Source organism: Mobula hypostoma, chromosome 6, assembly GCF_963921235.1.
Source record: "Mobula hypostoma chromosome 6, sMobHyp1.1, whole genome shotgun sequence".
Lineage (NCBI taxonomy): Eukaryota > Metazoa > Chordata > Chondrichthyes > Myliobatiformes > Myliobatidae > Mobula > Mobula hypostoma.
This window is the reverse complement of record NC_086102.1, coordinates 118,984,479-119,002,762: the sequence shown is the minus strand read 5'-3', so window position 1 is coordinate 119,002,762 and position 18,284 is coordinate 118,984,479. Positions and strand designations below refer to the sequence as shown.

Below are 18,284 nucleotides of genomic sequence, written 5' to 3'. Positions count from 1 at the left end.
ACATCCATTTGTCTAATATGTTACAGGTTCATAGAATTTTAGAGCTATTCACCAGGAAAACAGGCCTCTCATCACAACTGGTCCATGCTGGCCAAGATGCGCCTCCAAGCTAGACCCATTTGCCATTGTTTGGCTCATATCATTCTAAATCTTTGTAATTTATATACCCGTCCAACTGTTGGTTGTTGTACCTGCCTCAACCACTTTCACATACAGACCACTCTCTAGATGAAAAAATTGCCCTTCAGTTTCCTATAAAGTGTCTGTATAGTAATAGTTTCTGATTATTCAGATTCTTATCTTTCTCTTTGCATCTTCAACCAATGCCCTCTTGTTGTTGATTCTCCAATGCTGGTGAAAAGACCGTGTGCATCTACCCTATCTATCCATGACTCTCGTGATTTCATGCACCTCTGTACGATCACCCCTCATTCTCCTGCACTCCAAAGAACAAAGTCCTAGGCTGTCAAACTTCTCACAACAATTCATTCCCTCAAATCCTGACAGCATCCTGGTAAATCTTTTCCTGCGCTCTTTCCAGCCCTATAACATCTTCCTGTAGCAGAGTGACCAAGCCTGAACACATTACTCCAAGTGCAGTGTGGCAGTGTCATCCTGAACTGATCTAGCAGCTCAAAACTGGGTTTCCTTAAGGCACCTTGGACCGTCAGCAGCAGGACTTTTACTATCACAAACTGCATGACTGTGTCCCAATATACTCCTCACTCAACCATTGCTATCAAGCCAGAGATGCAGCTTTGGTTCAATGGGAAATGCAGAGCACCATCCACGCACACCTAGAAATGAGATGCAACATCCACCACTAAGTGTGAGCTAATGATCATACATAGCACCTAAAAGACAGGCAGAAGCACCTCACAGCCAATGGCTCCAATCATACCAAAGCTAACCGTGTCACATCTGGCCATACATGTATGGTAACTGAACAGCCAACAAGAAGATGGGTTTCAGGAACATATCCAATGTCAATAACAGAGATATTACAAAGACACCTTGTGTTTCTCCACCCCCTTCCCCCACCTTTTAAATCTACTCCTCTTCTTTTTTTCTCCAGTCCTGCCGAAGAGTTTCGGCCCAAAACATCGACTGTACTCTTTTCCATAGCTTGGACTTCTGAGTTCCTCCAGCATTTTGAGTCTGGTGTTTCAATGACAGAGAAGCCCAGCATGTGGACCAAAATCAAGGTTGGAGTGTTTGAAGCTATCTACAGCCAGAAATATCTAATGGATCATCCATATTGTCCTCTTCCCATGATGCCACCATCGTAGAAAACAGTCTTCAACAAATTTGATTCACTTTTCATGATATCAAGAAACAGACAAAAAGTTTGATACAGTAAAGGCAGTGGGACCAGATAACGTTCTAGTTGTACACTGAGGAGCTGCATGCCAGAATTAACTGTGCCTCTTGTAAGCTATTTCAGTACAGTGTAATGCTAGCATCTTTAGAAAAGATGACAGGAGTGTTTCATATCTATAGAAAACAGGAAAAATCCAATCACAGTAATTACTACCCAATCAACCTACTCTTGATCATCAGCAAGTTGACAGAAGCTGCCATCAATAGCTGCTGTTATTGTGGGACTCACTCCCCAGTAACTTTGTTACTAATGTTCAATTTGGGATCACCATGACTACAAACCTCATCAGAGTATTGATCCAAATATAGATCTGGAGTGAAGTCTGGAGGTGAGGAGATGAACATGTCTTTGATAACAACACAACATGTAACTATGTGAGACATTAAGGTGTAGCTGGATTACGAACAGAGTTCTGGAAGTAGCAGGTTAATTAACATTATTGGATAGAGAAACTTGTCTATGTTACAGTTCAATAAATGGTAAAATTGAGTTTGAAAGAAATCAGGAAGAAATATCTCCACTAGCTAGAATTATGCTCAAAAAGTGAGAAGTGAAAGTGTTTGCTGATGATTGTACAATGTTTGATTTAGAAAGATGAAGATAGCATTCAGGCGTGAGTTGGTAAAGTGAAAATACCAGACAATGACAATATTGAAGAAGAAGGAGCTTAACTAAATCTCCTAGATGTTCAGTGGCAACATCGCCATGAGGTCTCCTAGCATCAATATCTTGAGGAGCTGGCGGGTGGGGGGGAGGGGGGAGACGGTGGTTGAGGAACAGTAATGGTGAGTGAAGTCACCACTGACTGTAAAGGTAATCGGATTAGCAAAATAAGTTTCTCTGGGTTAGGGGCTGGGTGTCCTGTGGTGATGTAATCAACTCCCAGCAATGCTTTTCTTGCAAAGTAAAATCACAGGTACAACAAAAATTCTTTACACTTATTGGGTAAGTCCAGCCCCAACAGCTCTCAAAGAAGATCAGCACAATCCAGGAGAAAGCAGGTACAATTGATTAGCACCCCATTCATCATTCTAAGCATTTTCTTTCTCCTCCTTCTGTTCAATATGACTATCTTAAAAATGCTTACAGCACCTCACCAAGGTTTCTTCAAAGTTTCCCCTAAATCTAGAGCTACTCCTACCTAGAAGGAGGCGTAGGGCAATGGAGCCATGTGAAATTCCAAAGTGACACAACATTTTGATTTGGAAATGCATTTCTGGTCCTTCATTGTTGTTGAACATAAATACTAAAACTGACTACTCAGCAGGGCAATGGAAGTGTCTTCGTAACAAGGACTGCAGCATTGGTGGAGGGTCTTTTCAAGGCTAAACAGGGGTATGATGAAACTCAGTGGACCTCCCAAAAACTGTCTCCATCTTATATATTGCAAGACATGATATTAACCAGTTGACTCACATCAGATCCATTCTTGGTAAAGACTAGCATCAGACAAGGTTGTATCATTGTCCCAACACTTTTCTCAATTTTTCTTACTACCAACGTCCTCCAGAAGTGGAACTAACTTTCATGACTAATGGAAAGTTGTTCAACTTCTGATGACTACAGTCCAGAGCCATGCTTATCCAAGTGTCAGTAGCTGACCACCTACTCAATGACTACTTTCTGGTGGCACTTATATCAACCACAGTGGAGTTCTTTGAGAAGTTGGTAATGGATCTTATCAACTGCCTCAGAGATAATTGGGTCTGCTCCAATTTGCCTACCTCCACTACAGGGCAACTGCAGAAATGATGTCTCTGGCTCTAAAATTGTGTTCATGATGTATATGCTCTGCTCTGGATCATATGGACAACAGGAACACATACATTAGGCTACAGTTCATTGACTACAGCTTGGCATTCAGCTTAGGGTTTCTGTGGCAACAGGCGAAATTTAAGGATGGCGTGTTGCCTCCCTGGTGCCGGGATCCAGGATGTCATGGACCAATTGCAAGGAATCCTCAAGAGTGAAGCTGAACATCCGGAAGTGGTGGTGCATGTCAGCACAACTGACGTGGGGAAGAAGGGGAAGGACATTCTACTGCGTGACTTCAGAGAACTCGGAAGAAGGCTGAAAAGCAGGACTTCCAGGGTGGTTATCTCCGGTTTGCTTCCAGTTCCCCGTGCTGGAGTGGTCAAGAACAGGGAGATAATGGATCTGAACGTGTGGCTGAGGAACTGGTGCAGGAAGCAAGGATTTACATTCTTGGACCACTGGGGTATGTTTCGGGGTAAGGATGAATTGTACAAAAGGGACGGGTTGCACCTTAATAAGCGGGGCACCAGCATTCTGGCAGGCAGGTTTGCCTCTGCAACACGGGTGTGTTTAAACTAAGTAGTGGGAGGGAGGGGATGAACTGGAAACATAAGGATGGAGAAAAAGGGAAAGTGAGAATAAGAAAAGTTAAGAAGGACAACAGAATCAACAGAGCAGAAAGCTCAAGAAGGGATCATACAGTATGGCCAAGTGAAACAGGAATTGATATGGGAGGTGAGGGGAGTAATGAATTAAAAGTATTGTATATGGATGCACGGAGTATAAGAAATAAAGTGGATGAGCTTGAGGCTCAGTTGGAAATTGGTAAGTGTGATGTTGTGGGAATAACAGAGACATGGCTTCAAGTGGACAGGGTCTGGGAAATGAATATTCAAGGGTATACGTCTTATTGAAAGGACAGACTGATGGCAGAGGGGGTGGGGTGGCTCTGTTGGTGAGGAATGATATTCAGTCCCTTGCGAGGGGGAACATAGAATCAGGAGATGTAGAGTCAGTATCGATAGAACTGAGAAATTCTAAGGGTAGAAAGACCCTAATGGGAGTTATCTACAGGCCACCAAACAGTAATCTGGATGTAGGGTGTAAGTTGAATCAAGAGTTAAAATTGGCATGTCACAAAGGTAATGCTACAGATGTTATGGGGGACTTCAACATGCAGGTAGACTGGAGGAATCAGGTTGTTACTGGACACCAAGAAAGGGAGTTTGTGGAGTCCCTCCAAGATGGATTCTTAGAACAGCTTGTACTGGAGCCTACCAGAGAGAACGCAATTCTAGATTTAGTGTTGTGCAATGAACCGGATTTGATCAGGGACCTCGAGGTAAAGGAGCCATTAGGAGGTAGTGACCATAATATGATAAGTTTTAATCTACAATTTGAGAGGGAGAAGGGAAACTCGGAAGTGTCAGTATTACAGTTGAACAAAGTGAACTATGGTGCTATAAGGGAGGAGCTGGCCAAAGTTCAATGGAACAATACCCTAGCAGGGATGACAGTGGAACAGCAATGGCAAGTGTTTCTGGGAATAATGCGGAAGGTGCAGGATCAGTTCATTCCAAAGAGGAAGAAAGATCCTAAGGGGAGTAAGGGGAGGCCGTGGCTAACAAGTGAAGTAATGGACAGTATAAAAATAAAAGAGAAGTATAACATAGCAAAGACGAGTGGGAAGCCGGAGGAGTGGGAAACTTTTAAAGAGCAACAGAAGGTAACTAAAAAGCCAATACGCGGAGAAAAAATGAGGTACGAAGGTAAACTAGTCAAGAATATAAAGGAGGATAGTAAAAGCTTCTTTAGGTATGTGAAAAGGAAAAAAATAGTTAAGACCAAAATTGGGCCCTTGAAGACAGAAGTGGGTGAATTTATTATGGGGAACAAGGAAATTGCAGACGAGTTGAACAGGTACTTTGGATCTGTCTTCACTAGGGAAGACACAAACAATCTCCCAGATGAAATAGTGGCCAAAGGACCTAGGGTAATGGATGAATTGAAGGAAATTTATATTAGGCAGGAAATGGTGTTGGATAGGCTGTTGGGTCTGAAGGCTGATAAGTCCCCGGGACCTGATGGTTTGCATCCCAGGGTACTTAAGGAGGTGGCTTTAGAAATCGTGGATGCATTCGTAATCATTTACCAATGGTCTATAGATTCAGGATCAGTTCCTGTGGATTGGAGGGTGGCTAGTGTTGTCCCTCTCTTCAAGAATGGAGGAAGAGAGAAAACAGGGAATTATAGACCAGTTAGCCTGACGTCAGTGGTGAGAAAGATGCTGGAGTCAATTATAAAAGATGAAATTATGACACATGTGGATAGTAGTAACAGGATCGGTCCAAGTCAGCATGGATTTATGAAGGGGAAATCGTGCTTGACTAATCTTCTGGAATTTTTTGAGGATGTAACTATGAAAATGGGCAAGGGAGAGCCAGTGGATGTAATGTACCTGGACTTTCAGAAAGCCTTTGATAAAGTCCCACATAGGAGATTAGTGGGCAAAATTAGGGCACATGGTATTGGGGGAAGAGTATTGACATGGATTGAAAATTGGCTGGCTGACAGAAAATAAAGTGTTTAACGGGTCCCTTTCAGAATGGCAGGCGGTGACCAGTGGGGTACCGCAGGGTTCAGTGCTGGGACCGCAGCTGTTTACAATATATGTTAATGATTTAGATGAGGGAATTAAAAGTAACATCAGCAAATTTGCCGATGACACAAAGTTGGGTGGCAGTGTGAAATGTGAGGAGGATGTTATGAGAATGCAGGGTGACTTGGACAGGCTGGGTGAGTGGGCAGATGCATGGCAGATGCAGTTTAGTGTGGATAAATGTGAGATTATCCACTTTGGTGGTAAGAATGGGAAGGCAGATTATTATCTAAATGGAGTCAAGTTAGGAAAAGGGGAAGCACAACGAGATCTAGGTGTTCTTGTACATCAGTCACTGAAAGCAAGCATGCAAGTACAGCAGGCAGTGAAGAAAGCTAATGGCATGCTGGCCTTCATAACAAGGGGAATTGAGTATAAGAGCAAAGAGGTCCTTCTGCAGCTGTACAGGGCCCTGGTGAGACCACACCTGGAGTACTGTGTGCAGTTTTGGTCTCCAAATTTGAGGAAGGACATTCTTGCTATTGAGGGAGTGCAGCGTAGGTTCACAAGGTTAATTCCCGGGATGGCGGGACTGTCATATGATGAAAGATTGGAGTGACTGGGCTTGTATAGTCTGGAATTTAGAAGGCTGAGAGGGGATCTTATTGAAACATATAAGATTATTAAGGGGTTGGACACGCTGCAGGCAGGAAGCATGTTCCCACTGATGGGTGAGTCCAGAACCAGAGGCCACAGTTTAAGAATTAGGGGTAGGCCATTTAGAACGGAGTTGAGGAAAAACTTTTTCACCCAGAGAGTGGTGGATATATGGAATGCTTTGCCCCAGAAGGCTGTGGAGGCCAAGTCTCTGGATGCTTTCAAAAAAGAGATGGATAGAGCTCTTAAAGATAGTGGAATCAAAGGTATGGGGATAAGGCAGGAACTGGATACTGATAGTGGATGATCAGCCATGATCACAGTGAATGGCAGTGCTGGCTGGAAGGGCCGAATGGCCTACTCCTGCAGCTATTGTCTATTGTCTATTGTCGATAGTCGATAATCATCTCCTCCAAGCTAATCACTAAGCTTTAAAACCTGGATCTGTGTACTTCCCTCTGCAACTAGATCCTTGACTTCCTCATTGGCAGACCTCTATCAGTGAGGTTTCCTCCTTGTTGATCATCAACACAAAGGCATCTCAAGGCTGCTCTGCTCCTTACAAACATGTGACTACATGACTAAGAGTTGCTCCAATGCCACATACAAACTGGCCAAGGACACCACTGTCATTGAATGTGTCTAGATTGGTGATGGGTTAGTGTACAGAGGCCGGAATGGATACCTAGTTGAGTGGAGCCTAAGAAAGAGAGGGAAACAATCTAATTAAAGATATAACCAGAATCATTAATGCTGGTTCTCTCACCACAGATGGCTGTATATTCTGTTCTCATTCTTGGCTTCCAGTATGTAAGGGATTTCACTCTTGTATGTCAGCAACATCCACATCTCATTAATGAATAAAATAAATCTTTATTGATTATCACTCCTATGAATATCAATGGACGTGAAAACTGGAGGATTTTGTAAAAGGTAACAAAATCAATGTTACTCAAGATGACCTTCCTCGAATCAGCTGTGGGCAGATTATCCCTCTAAAGCCACTTCCCTTTAGATGTCCTCTCCAATGACATACCATCAATCAATCTTCAGCATTGCTGGTGAATCCCTATCTGTCTAGAGAACGTAAGCTCACATCATCCATGACAGACATGACTAGCTGCCAAACATATTCGCAGCGGAACAGAAATGTCGACGACTTTTAAAACCTCTCACTCTGTGAACTTTTCTAGCCCTTTGTCAGAGATACTTTAGGAAACGACACTGAACCCAGAGCTCCTTAGCAGCTCTCAAACAATGAAAATGTTTCCAATCACAACATTGCTCCAGTCCTGGCCTCATACTGATTTAATTTGTAATTGTAAATGGGGTTTTTATTGTAGTTGCTGCTGAGAAATGCGAAGCTAATTACACCATGAACAGCAGGGATGTAGGAATAACATCAGATGGAAATTGTACTGTATACTTTAAATAATATGCATTATTCCCTGGTAACATGATTTATTTCCAATGGATTATTAATGATTAAACAAGAGAGTGTGCAGGTGTGCTTTATCTACTTCCAGCCCATTTTATTCTCCTTCCTGCTGTTTCTTCTTTTCAGACTCTCCCTCACCAATCCTTTTCCCATTGCTCCATCATTCCTGTTCTCTTTCTTCCTCTCTCTCTCTCCCCCTCTCAGTTTAATCTGATCATCATATCACTGCTCCTTGCAATGTCCCTGTTCTCTCCCTGTATGTAGGTTTGGTATTCTGTGGTGAGGAAATCAACTAGTGCCAATGCTTTTCCTGCAAAGCACAAATTCACAGATATAGCAAAATATTTTCCACTTGCCTGGAAAGCAAGCAAATGATATCGAAGCGGATAGAGAAATCTTTTTCAAGTATGTAAAAAGTAAAAGAGAGATGAGAGTGGATATAGGACCACTAGAAAATGAGGCCAGGCAAATAATGACGGGGGTCAAAGAGATGGCAAATGAACTAAATGAGTATTTTGCATCAGTCTTCTCTGTAGAAGACACTAGCAGTGTGGCAGATGTTGAAGGGTGTGGGGTAAGAGAAGTGACCGAAGGGTATGTAAGTCACCTGGACCAGATGAACTCTACTCTAGGGTTCTGAAAGAGGTAGCAGTAGAGATTGTGGAGGCATTAGTGTTGATCTTTCAAAAATCATTGGACTCTGCTATGGTGCCAGAGGACTGGAATATTGCAAATGTCACTCAGCTCTTCAAGAAAGGAGGAAGGCAGCAGAAAGGAAATTATAGACCAGTTAGCCTGACCTCAGTGGTTGGGAAGATGTTGGAGTCAATTGTTAAGGATGAAGTTATGGAGTACTTGCTGACACAGGTCATGATAGGACAAAGTCAGCATGATTTCCTTCCGGAAAAATCTTGCCTGACAAACCTGTTGGGATTTTTTGAGGAGATTACAAATAGGATAGATAAAGGGGACGTAGTGGAGTGTTGTAAATTTGGACTTTCAGAAGTCCTTTGATAAGGTGCCACACATGAGGCTGCTTATCAAGTTAAGAGCCCATGGTATTACAGGAAAGTTACTGGCATGGTTAGAGCATCGAGTGATTGGTAAGTGGGAATGAAAGGATCCTTTTCTGGTTGGCTTCCAGTGACTAGTGGTGTTCCACAGGGGTTGGTGTTGTAACCACTTCTTTTTAGACTGTATATCAATGATGTAGATGATGGAATAAATGGCTTTGTTGCTAAGTTTGCAGATGATACAAAGATTTGTGGAGGGACAGGTAGTGTTGAGGAAACAGGAAGGTTGCAGAAGGACTTAGACAGATTAGGAGAATGGGAAAGAAAGTAGCAAATGAAATACGATGTTGGAAAATGCATGGTCATGTACTTTGGTAGTAGAAATAAATGTACAGACTATTTTCTAAACGGGGAGAAAATCGAAAATTCTGAGATGCAAAGGGAGTTGGGTGTCCTTGTGCAGAACACCCGAAAGGTTAACATGTAGGTAGAGTTGGTGGTGAGGAAGGCAAATCCAATGTTAGAGGTCTAGAATACAGGAGCAGGAATGTGATGCTGAGGCTTTATAAGGCATTGGTGAGGCCTTACCTTGAGTATTGTGAACAGTTTTGGGCTCCTCATCTAAAAAAAAAAGATGTGCTAGCATTGGAGAGAGTCCAGAGGAGGTTTACAAGGATGATTCCAGGAATGAAAGGGTTATCATACAAGGAACGTTTGATGGCTTTGGGTCTGTATTTGCCGGAATTTAGAAAGACAAGGAGGGATCTCATTGAAACCTTTCGAATGCTGAAAGGCCGAGAGTAGATGTGGAAAGGACATTTCCCATGGTGGGGGAGTCGAGGATAAGAGGGCACAGCCTCAGCATGAAGGAGAATCCACTTAAAACAGAGATGCGGAGAAATTTCTTTAGCCAGAGGGTAGCGAACTTGTGGAGTTTACTAGCACAGGTAGCTGTGGAGGCCAGGTTGCTGGCTGTATTTAAGGCAGAGCTTGATAGGTTCCTGACTGGACACAGCATCAAAGGTTGTGAGGAAAAGGCCGGGGAGTGGGGCTGAGGAGGGAAAAAAAGGATCTGCCATGATTGAATGGTGGAGCAGATTTGATGGGCCAAATGGCCTAATTCTGTTCCTATGTATTATAGTCTTATGGCATAACCTATGATGAAGATGGTGGGAGTTTGCTATCAAATTGTCCGTTAAAATTGATACCTGTACCTGGCTGGAAGCCTGAGAAGAGTTTATTCATCATATACACAGGGAAAGCACTAGATCCCAGGGGAAGGGTGATTTCAATTACCTGCAGATAAATCTACATCTGACAAGGGCAACCTTTTAAAGTTGTTAAACTGGACACTGAGAGTCCAGCTTAACAAATTCTTGTAAAGGTGAAAGGTAAGGACAGCAAATGCAAGGAACCTTGAATATCAAGGGATACTGGGAGTTGGGAAAAGAAAATGAAGGAATCATATGTTAGGACTGGTATATTGAATATAGGAAAGGCCCTCCCAGCTGGGAAGTGTAGGCAGTCCTTCAGACAGAAATTAGGAAGTCAAAACAAGGGCTCAAATTATCACTGGTAAATATGATTATGGAAAATCCCAAATAATTAAATAAGTATAATCGGAGCAAAAAGGTAACCAGGGAGGGAGTAGAACCCATTAGGGACAAAAGAGATGATCTGTGCAGGAATCCAAAGAAAGTAGTGAGGTAGATGCTTTTCCTCTGAATTCACCAACGGCAGGGACTTGTAGTGGAATGACTCAGAAAAGGAAATGGTGGAATTCTGAATATGTTAAGATTTTCTGAAAAAGGTCTAAATATTATTTATATCTTAGCAATTTGAAGATGGATAATGTGCAGGGCCTGTTGAGATGAATTCCAGACTGCTCTTGAAATAAGACAGGAATTTTCTGGAGCACAGAAAAAGATTTTTGTTTCTTTGCTGGCCATGATAGGAGCCAGCTATCTGAAGGACAGCAAATGAGGTCCCTTTATTCTCGAAGGGCAGCAGGGATACACCAGGCAACTATGAGCTAGTGAATCCGGCATCAGTAATTGGTGAATTATTGGGAAAGTTCTAAGGGACAGGATTGATCTATGTTTGGAAAAGAGATTAATCAAAGCCCATCCACATGACTTAGTTAGGAAGAGGTCCTTTTGAAAAATTGAGTGGAATTTTTCCAGGAGGTGACAAAGTGTATTGATATTAGCAATGCAATTAATGCTACGTACATGGACTACACAGAATCTTTTTACAAGGTCCCAGGAAATCCAAACAGTTACAGCTTACGGGATCCAAGGCAAGTTGATCAATCAGATCCAATTTTGGCTTAGTAACAGGAGCAATGGGGGATGATGAGAGTCATTTTGTGATTAGGAGCCTGTGACCAGTGGTGTATCATAGGATCAGTGTTAGAACCTTTACTGCCTGTTATGTACATCAATGATTTGGAGGTGAATTGTCCTTTTATTTTTTTGCTCTCCCCCCCCCCATTTTTACTTACTCTTTTCACAAACTTTATGAACTAGAACAGCATCAAATATACTTTTGTTCTTTCCTATCAGCCAGCTTCCAGCTGGAATTTTCAGAGAAACTCCCAAGAACTAAATGTTTCATGGACATATAGAACTCAGCATGAAACACTCTTGATGAATTTCTCGCTGATTTACTGAACAACTCCATAAACTTCCACGGGTACAGAGCTGCAGACTTCCTGATGAACAGGAGACTGTGCCTTCTTCAGCCAGATTTACTTCCCAGAGTTGAATCAAAAATGCCATCATGAACCTAATCAGAGAGAAAAATTTCAGGCAAATCTAATGTGGGTATGTTCTTAGGCCACCCAGGAAATGGAGCTGACAGCAGTGGCAGGACGGACCAGTGGGGGCTCTGTGGCACTGTGGGATGTACATGGATGGAGAATCTGAGGAACATCTCCACCAGAGATGGACCAAGTCTGGACGGTGCCCCACTCAGTTGTGAAGCTATATCTGAGTTGGATCCAGTGTGAGACATCAGCAAGTGAAGAACCAAATCTTAGCAAGGCTCATATTAAAGCAAAAGCTTTTTGCAATTCAAATCCAGGAGCCAACAGTGAGCGAGGATCCAAGACCCATAATGTGTAAGGAGGAAGCTTCGAATGATCAGTACAATACTGGGTTATTATTATTTGTTGCTCATTAAATATGAATATACATTGATAACTTCCTTGTTTCTCATTAATGTATTACAGAAAATTGTGGAAAATTGGGGTCTTCCATCATGAACATGTTGCTTTCGCTATATCAGTGTACTTTTGTGTGATCCTTATTAATGTGATCCTTTTGGAAAGAGTCAAGCCATGTGCGTACCTTTCAGGTCCAGTCAACCCAATTTCTCCCCATAAAATAGGTAACATTATCATAAACAGTTCATAACTATCAGCCTGTCAGCTTAAAACCTTAACATATGCATGGTTTAAGTGTTCTGTCATTGAAATAAATTATCTCTTCAGGTATATCCTGTCCTGTTTTTGCACAGACATTACGTAAACTAGGTATTGGGATCAGATCTCTTTGCTATTGTGCAGGCCAACTTTGTAATGTATCCCCAGAGGAAATCTTCACTCGGACTGATGGGAGTCATTTTAACTTGTTGCCACAATGAACAAAGGGCAGTGTGGATCAACAGCCCTTTTGTTTCCATTGAGGCAAAATTACTCCCTAAGTTTCAAGGATTGTCTGTTGTTTGAGAGGGGAAAAAGATAATCACTTCCATGCAATTATGGAAGATCCCAGAAGTGTAGATTAAATACGTATTACTGAAGCTGAACGGAGAGAGCTTTCCCCACTGTCTGACTCGCAGAATGTCTGTGCCCCATGCCAAGAACTACAGATGTTGAAGTAATGGTCGCTGAAATAACTAAAATAACTGGGCCCAGAACACACATACTCTTACCACTCAAGCATTCTTTTTTTATTTTACTTGTGCACAAGAAGAAAAGCATGGCTGTTGTCACCCAGACTGTTCTGAAATCTGAATAGAAAATTGCTTCCTTTATTCAGAATTGGCTTATCAGTTATGATATTGATCATTGTGAATTCCTTGCTCGCAAGGTCAACCGCCATTCACAACAGAGGTGTTAAAGTCAATCAAAATGTTTAAGGAAGATCTTTCTGGAAAAGTCAGAAAGGTGGTACATATATGCTACCTCATAAACCAGATAACAACAACCCCTCAATGGCATTGGTTCAGGCCAAAGATCTCATTTTAGGATGGGATCGGAGATCACTAGTAGTTTCAACATTTCACATATTGTTACCTAAGTCTAGTCCTGTCCCTTGATTGTTACAGTAACATACTTCACCCTTAGCCCCATAACTTTTACAGAAAATTCTTCCTAAAACATAGCACCCCTTTACATAATTTACATTTACATAATGGAGACAGACGAGATAACAGAAAGATGTGAAGTATACCCAACAACTAAGGCTCTATTGTCCTTACTAACTTCAAAATATCATCAGCTGTCCACTTGAAGTTTTGATTGACTTTGCCACCTCTATTATGAATGGCGATTGATCTTCCAAGCAAGGAATACAAATATATACAATTTACAATGATCAATATTCATAACTGTCAAGCCAATTCTGTATAAAAATAGCTGTTCTCTGTTCAGACTTCAGAACAGTGTGGGTGACAGGGGCCCCTGTTGTTCGCCATGTAAAATAAAAAAGTATGCTCGAGTGGTAAGAGTGCCAGTGCTCTGGATATTTTGGGTATTTTATTTATTTTATCAGTGGCTTTGACATTTACTTCAAAACACAGATTCAACAGCACCTTTAGTATCAATGCTGTAAAAACCATGCAGAGGGGAGAGCAATAGGCATATCAAACCAAATAGGCATTGGTACAGTTAATACAACATAGGCAGAGCTCTTTATTAAATAAAATAATGCTAAAACTTGTTTCTTAGCTATAAAATGAGTGTTTCAATCAGAGAGAAAAGTTATCAAAAATATTGACAGTGGCTGGCTGGAGCTCATTGAAGCCTTTGGCACAATCACACTAAAATCATCTTTATTTAACTGCAAATTAAAACTGATTAACATCTTTTGAAATGTATTAAACCATTTAGCTCAGTGAATAAAATCATTATGAATAAAGGTTAGATTTATGATTTTTTTAGATACACAGGAAAGACTATTTTCCATTTAATCCAATTTACATTTTCAGAATAGGTTAAATTTGCATAATATGCTGACTCTGTTAAGATAAGCAGCATATTTTTTAAACACTGATCATTCTTCCAAATTTTTTTAAAATTTTCCAGCAAACTTTGTTTGACTGTATCACTGCTTCATGCAACAAGAACTTGTGTTTTTGCATTGGTTAAAGTAGCAAAACATCTGAAAGTGTTCCATAGGAATATCAAACAAAATTAGGCAAGTAGGTGTGAAGAAAAGTGATAAATGCTTGGTGAGAAAGATTGGGTTTAAATAAAACATGAAAATGCTCGAAATACCCTGCAGGTCATAAGGCATCTCAGTTTGGTATTTTGACCTCTTTTAAGTTAGAGCAAAGAGACCCCTCTAAATGCATGAATTAGAACATAGAACATAGAACTTTACAGCTCAGTACAGGCCCTTCAGCCCACAAAGTTGTTTTGACTTTTTAATCTATTCTGCGATCAATCTAACCTTACACTTTTCTGTCATCATGAATAAAATAGAGATTCACCCATTTTCAACTGGATAACATAAAGCTTTTCATTTAGCCAAATTAATTTACAATGTTGATGACAGGCTGATGTTATTGATACAGTTAGATGCTGCACAGCATTCAAGGTGGAGAGCTGGCCAATGAGAGTTCAAGCAATGAGCACGTGCCCATGAATTACTGCGGTACACTATTATAGAGGGAGCTTCCTAAATTACTGAAAACAACTTAGACAAGGAGATTACTTCAGTGAGTTTCTACAGGGAATTGTGGAAAGGAATTGACCAATGAACTACACACTCACACAAAATGCTGGAGGAACTCAGCAAGTCAAGCAGCACTTATGTAGGGAAATAAATAGCCGATGTTTTGGGACCCTCTATTAGGACTGGAAAGGAAGGGGACCGGAGGAGTGAAGACAGGATGATGATGGAGTGCTGAAAGAGATGATAGAGGTAACAAAGGCTCAGGCAATAGAAAGATTTGAGCACATCATTTGGTAAGTTAGAGTAAATCGCTGGTCACCAGGAACACCAGGCCTGGTCCAAATAGATTGATAGATACTTTATTGATCCCAAAGGAAATTACAGTATCACCAATGTGCATTACAAGTGCACATATACAAATATTAGAAGAGAAGTAAAAAAGAATAAAAAATAAGTTGCCTCAAACAGTCTAATGGTGGGGAGGGGGTCATCACTTCTCCGTCTCTATTTCCTGAGGAGACTGAGGTCCTTTAACATCTGCCGGACAATGCTGAGGATGTTCTACGAGTCTGTGGTGGCCAGTGCTATCATGTTTGCTGTTGTGTGCTGGGGCAGCAGGCTGAGGGTGACAGACACCAGCAGAATCAACAAACTTATTCATAAGGCCAGTGATGTTGTAGGGATGGAACTGGACTCTCTGACGGTGGTGTCTGAAAAAAGGATGCTGTCTAAGTTGCATGCCATCTTGGTCAATGTCTCCCATCCACTGTATAATGTACTGGGTGGGCACAGGAGTACATTCAGCCAGAGACTCATTCCACCGAGATGCAACACAGAGCGTCATAGGAAGTCTATGGCCTGTGGCCATCAAACTTTACAACTCCTTCCTTGGAGTGTCAGACACCCTGTGCCGATAGGCTGGTCCTGGACTTATTTCATAATTTACTGGCATAATTTACACATTACTATTTAACTATTTATGGTTCTATTACTATTTATTATTTATGATGCAACTGTAACGAAAACCAATTTCCCCCGGGATCAATAAAGTATGACTATGACTATGACTATGACTATAGGTTGACTCATTATACAGCCTAATAGCTGAGGGTAGGAATGATCTCGTATAACTCTCTTTGGAGCAGCATTGTCCAGAATTGCCAGTATTTTCCAACGGTCCTTTGTTCCACCACAGCCTCCAGTCTGTGTTGAGTCTATGTTGAAGTAAATGTCATTGCCGCTAATAAAGTATTAAGTCAGATGCCTTTCTAATCAATTTATTGAACCTGTTGGCATCACCCGTGTTGATGCCATTGCCCCAGCACACCACCGCATAGAAGGTTGTACTGGGGCAACAGACTGATAGAACATGTGAAGTCAAGACCTGCATACTCCAAAAGACCTCAGTCGCCTCGGGAAGTAGAGGCAACTGTGGCCCTTCTTGTATGCAGCCTCTGTGTTGGAGCTCCACTCAAGTCCATCATCCAGGTGTGCCCTCAGGTACTTGTAGGTCCTCGCCACATCCATGTCCTCACCATCAATAGTAACAGCATTCAATTGATTAATACTGTTGTGGCTCCATACCTATAGTTGTTATTGAGGATTCAAGCTTGATTGTAATGTTCCCTGGAGACAAATAGCTGCTAAATAGGAAAGGATATTTAATAATAGTGGCACTTTTGGCAACAGATATTTTGCTAATAGACTCCGAAGGGAGTGCCATATATATGGGGAGTTAAAACCTGTTACAGGTAAAAACATGAATTTTACCTCTTTATTAGGCTCAGAGGCTGTTCAAATTCCTTAGCCCCCACTTCAGATGTTGTCTTCATCAACATGCTCTCTGCAAAGATAAAGAGAACAAAAAAGGATTTCATTTGCATTTCATTTAGTCTGTGAGATCTACTCACAGATGGACTATTTCACTCGAATAGCTGGAGTCAGAGGCAACTCAAAGAAGGGGGTGCTCCTCTCTCTGTGCAACCACAAACTTCTTTTGATTTTCTGGTATCCAATCAACTAAATAACTTCGACATGTTCATTAGGCAGCTTGGCCCTTTCAGTAGGAGGGTTTAACTGATAGATCTAAGCAAGTAGGGTCACAGCTGTTCTTCATTAAAGGATATGAAAGAGAGATCCAACACTCCAAACTCCTGCAGGTTAGGGCTAGTGAGTTGTGGACATGCTATGTTGGCACTGGAAGTGTGGTGACACTTGCAGGCTATTCTGCACGATCCTCGCTGATTAGATTTGCTGCATTTCACTGTATCTTTCAATGTACATGTGACAAATAAGGCTGATCTTCTTTAACTGTATTTAGAGTCATAGAACACTACAGCACAGAAACAGGCCCTTCAGCCCATCTAGTCTGTGCTGAACCATCAATCAGTCGAGCCCCATGAACATGCACATGGACCGTAGCCCTCCATTGACTTCCCATTCATGTACCTTTCCAAATTTCTCCTAAATGTTGAAATTGAACCCGTATCCACCACTTGTGTAGGCAGCTCATTCCACACTCTCATCACCCTCTGAATGAAGACGTTCCCCCTCATATTTCCCTTAAACATTTCACTTTTCACCCTTAACCCATGATCTCTAGCTGTAGTTTCACTCATCCTCAGTGGAAAGAGCCTGCTTGAATTTATCCTATCTCTACCCCTCTTAATTTTGAATATCTCAATCAAATCTCCCCTCAATATTCTATGTTCTAAGGAATATAGCCCTAACCTATTCAATCTTTCCCTATGCCTCTGTTCTACCACACACCTCAGTGCCCTACTGTTCACAGTGTAATACCTACTCTGGTTGGTCTTGCAAAAGTGAAACACCTCATACTTGTCTGCATTAAGTTCCATCTGCTATTTTTCAGCCCATTTTTCCTGCTGGAAACTTTCATAGTCTTCCTCGCTGTCCACTACACCCCCAATTGTGGTGTCATCTGCAAGTTTGCTGATCAAGTTTTTCACATTAACACCCAGATCATTAATATGGATGACAAACAACAATGGACCCAGCATTACACCACTAGTCACAGGTGTCCAGTCGGAGAAGCAGTCATCTACTATCACTCTCTAGCTTAGAGTCCCTACCCATCCCAGATATTCTCTCTTCTCCTCCTTCCCTTCAGGCAGGAGACATAAAAGCCTGAAAGCACATACCACCAGGTCTAAGGATATCTTCTATCCTGCTACTGAATGCTCCCCTTGACAAGGGCTGAAGACGATGGAATCTCATTGGATAGAATGTGGAGCATGAATTAAAGTTGGGGAGTGTAGAGGGAACAATGGGGGGATGAAAACCATTGGGAAGAGTGACATTTATGTAGCACTAAGATAGATGTTATGCTTGTATTTTGTGATGTTGTCAGTATGGCAGTTATTTTGTTGGATTGGAAATCCAAAGACCTCAACTATTTACTCCACAGGGTTAAACTTCAAATCTAACTTTTAAACACATTTCTGCCCCCCTCACCCAATGCAGTTTGACAACTCAAATTACTTTAGAAACAAATAATCTGGAGTCAGGTCACTCGTCT

At 41.6% G+C, this 18,284-nt stretch overlaps 1 long non-coding RNA gene across 1 annotated transcript in view; it reads right to left on the bottom strand.

Annotated features, from left to right (window-relative positions):
* The window catches only part of LOC134347630 (uncharacterized), a 99,825-nt gene that overhangs the window by 1,112 nt on the left and 80,429 nt on the right, over positions 1 to 18,284 (bottom strand). The window contains exon 4 of the long non-coding RNA XR_010018211.1: positions 16,517 to 16,589. This is a non-coding gene — a long non-coding RNA (uncharacterized LOC134347630). The remainder of the gene's footprint in view (positions 1 to 16,516; positions 16,590 to 18,284) is intronic.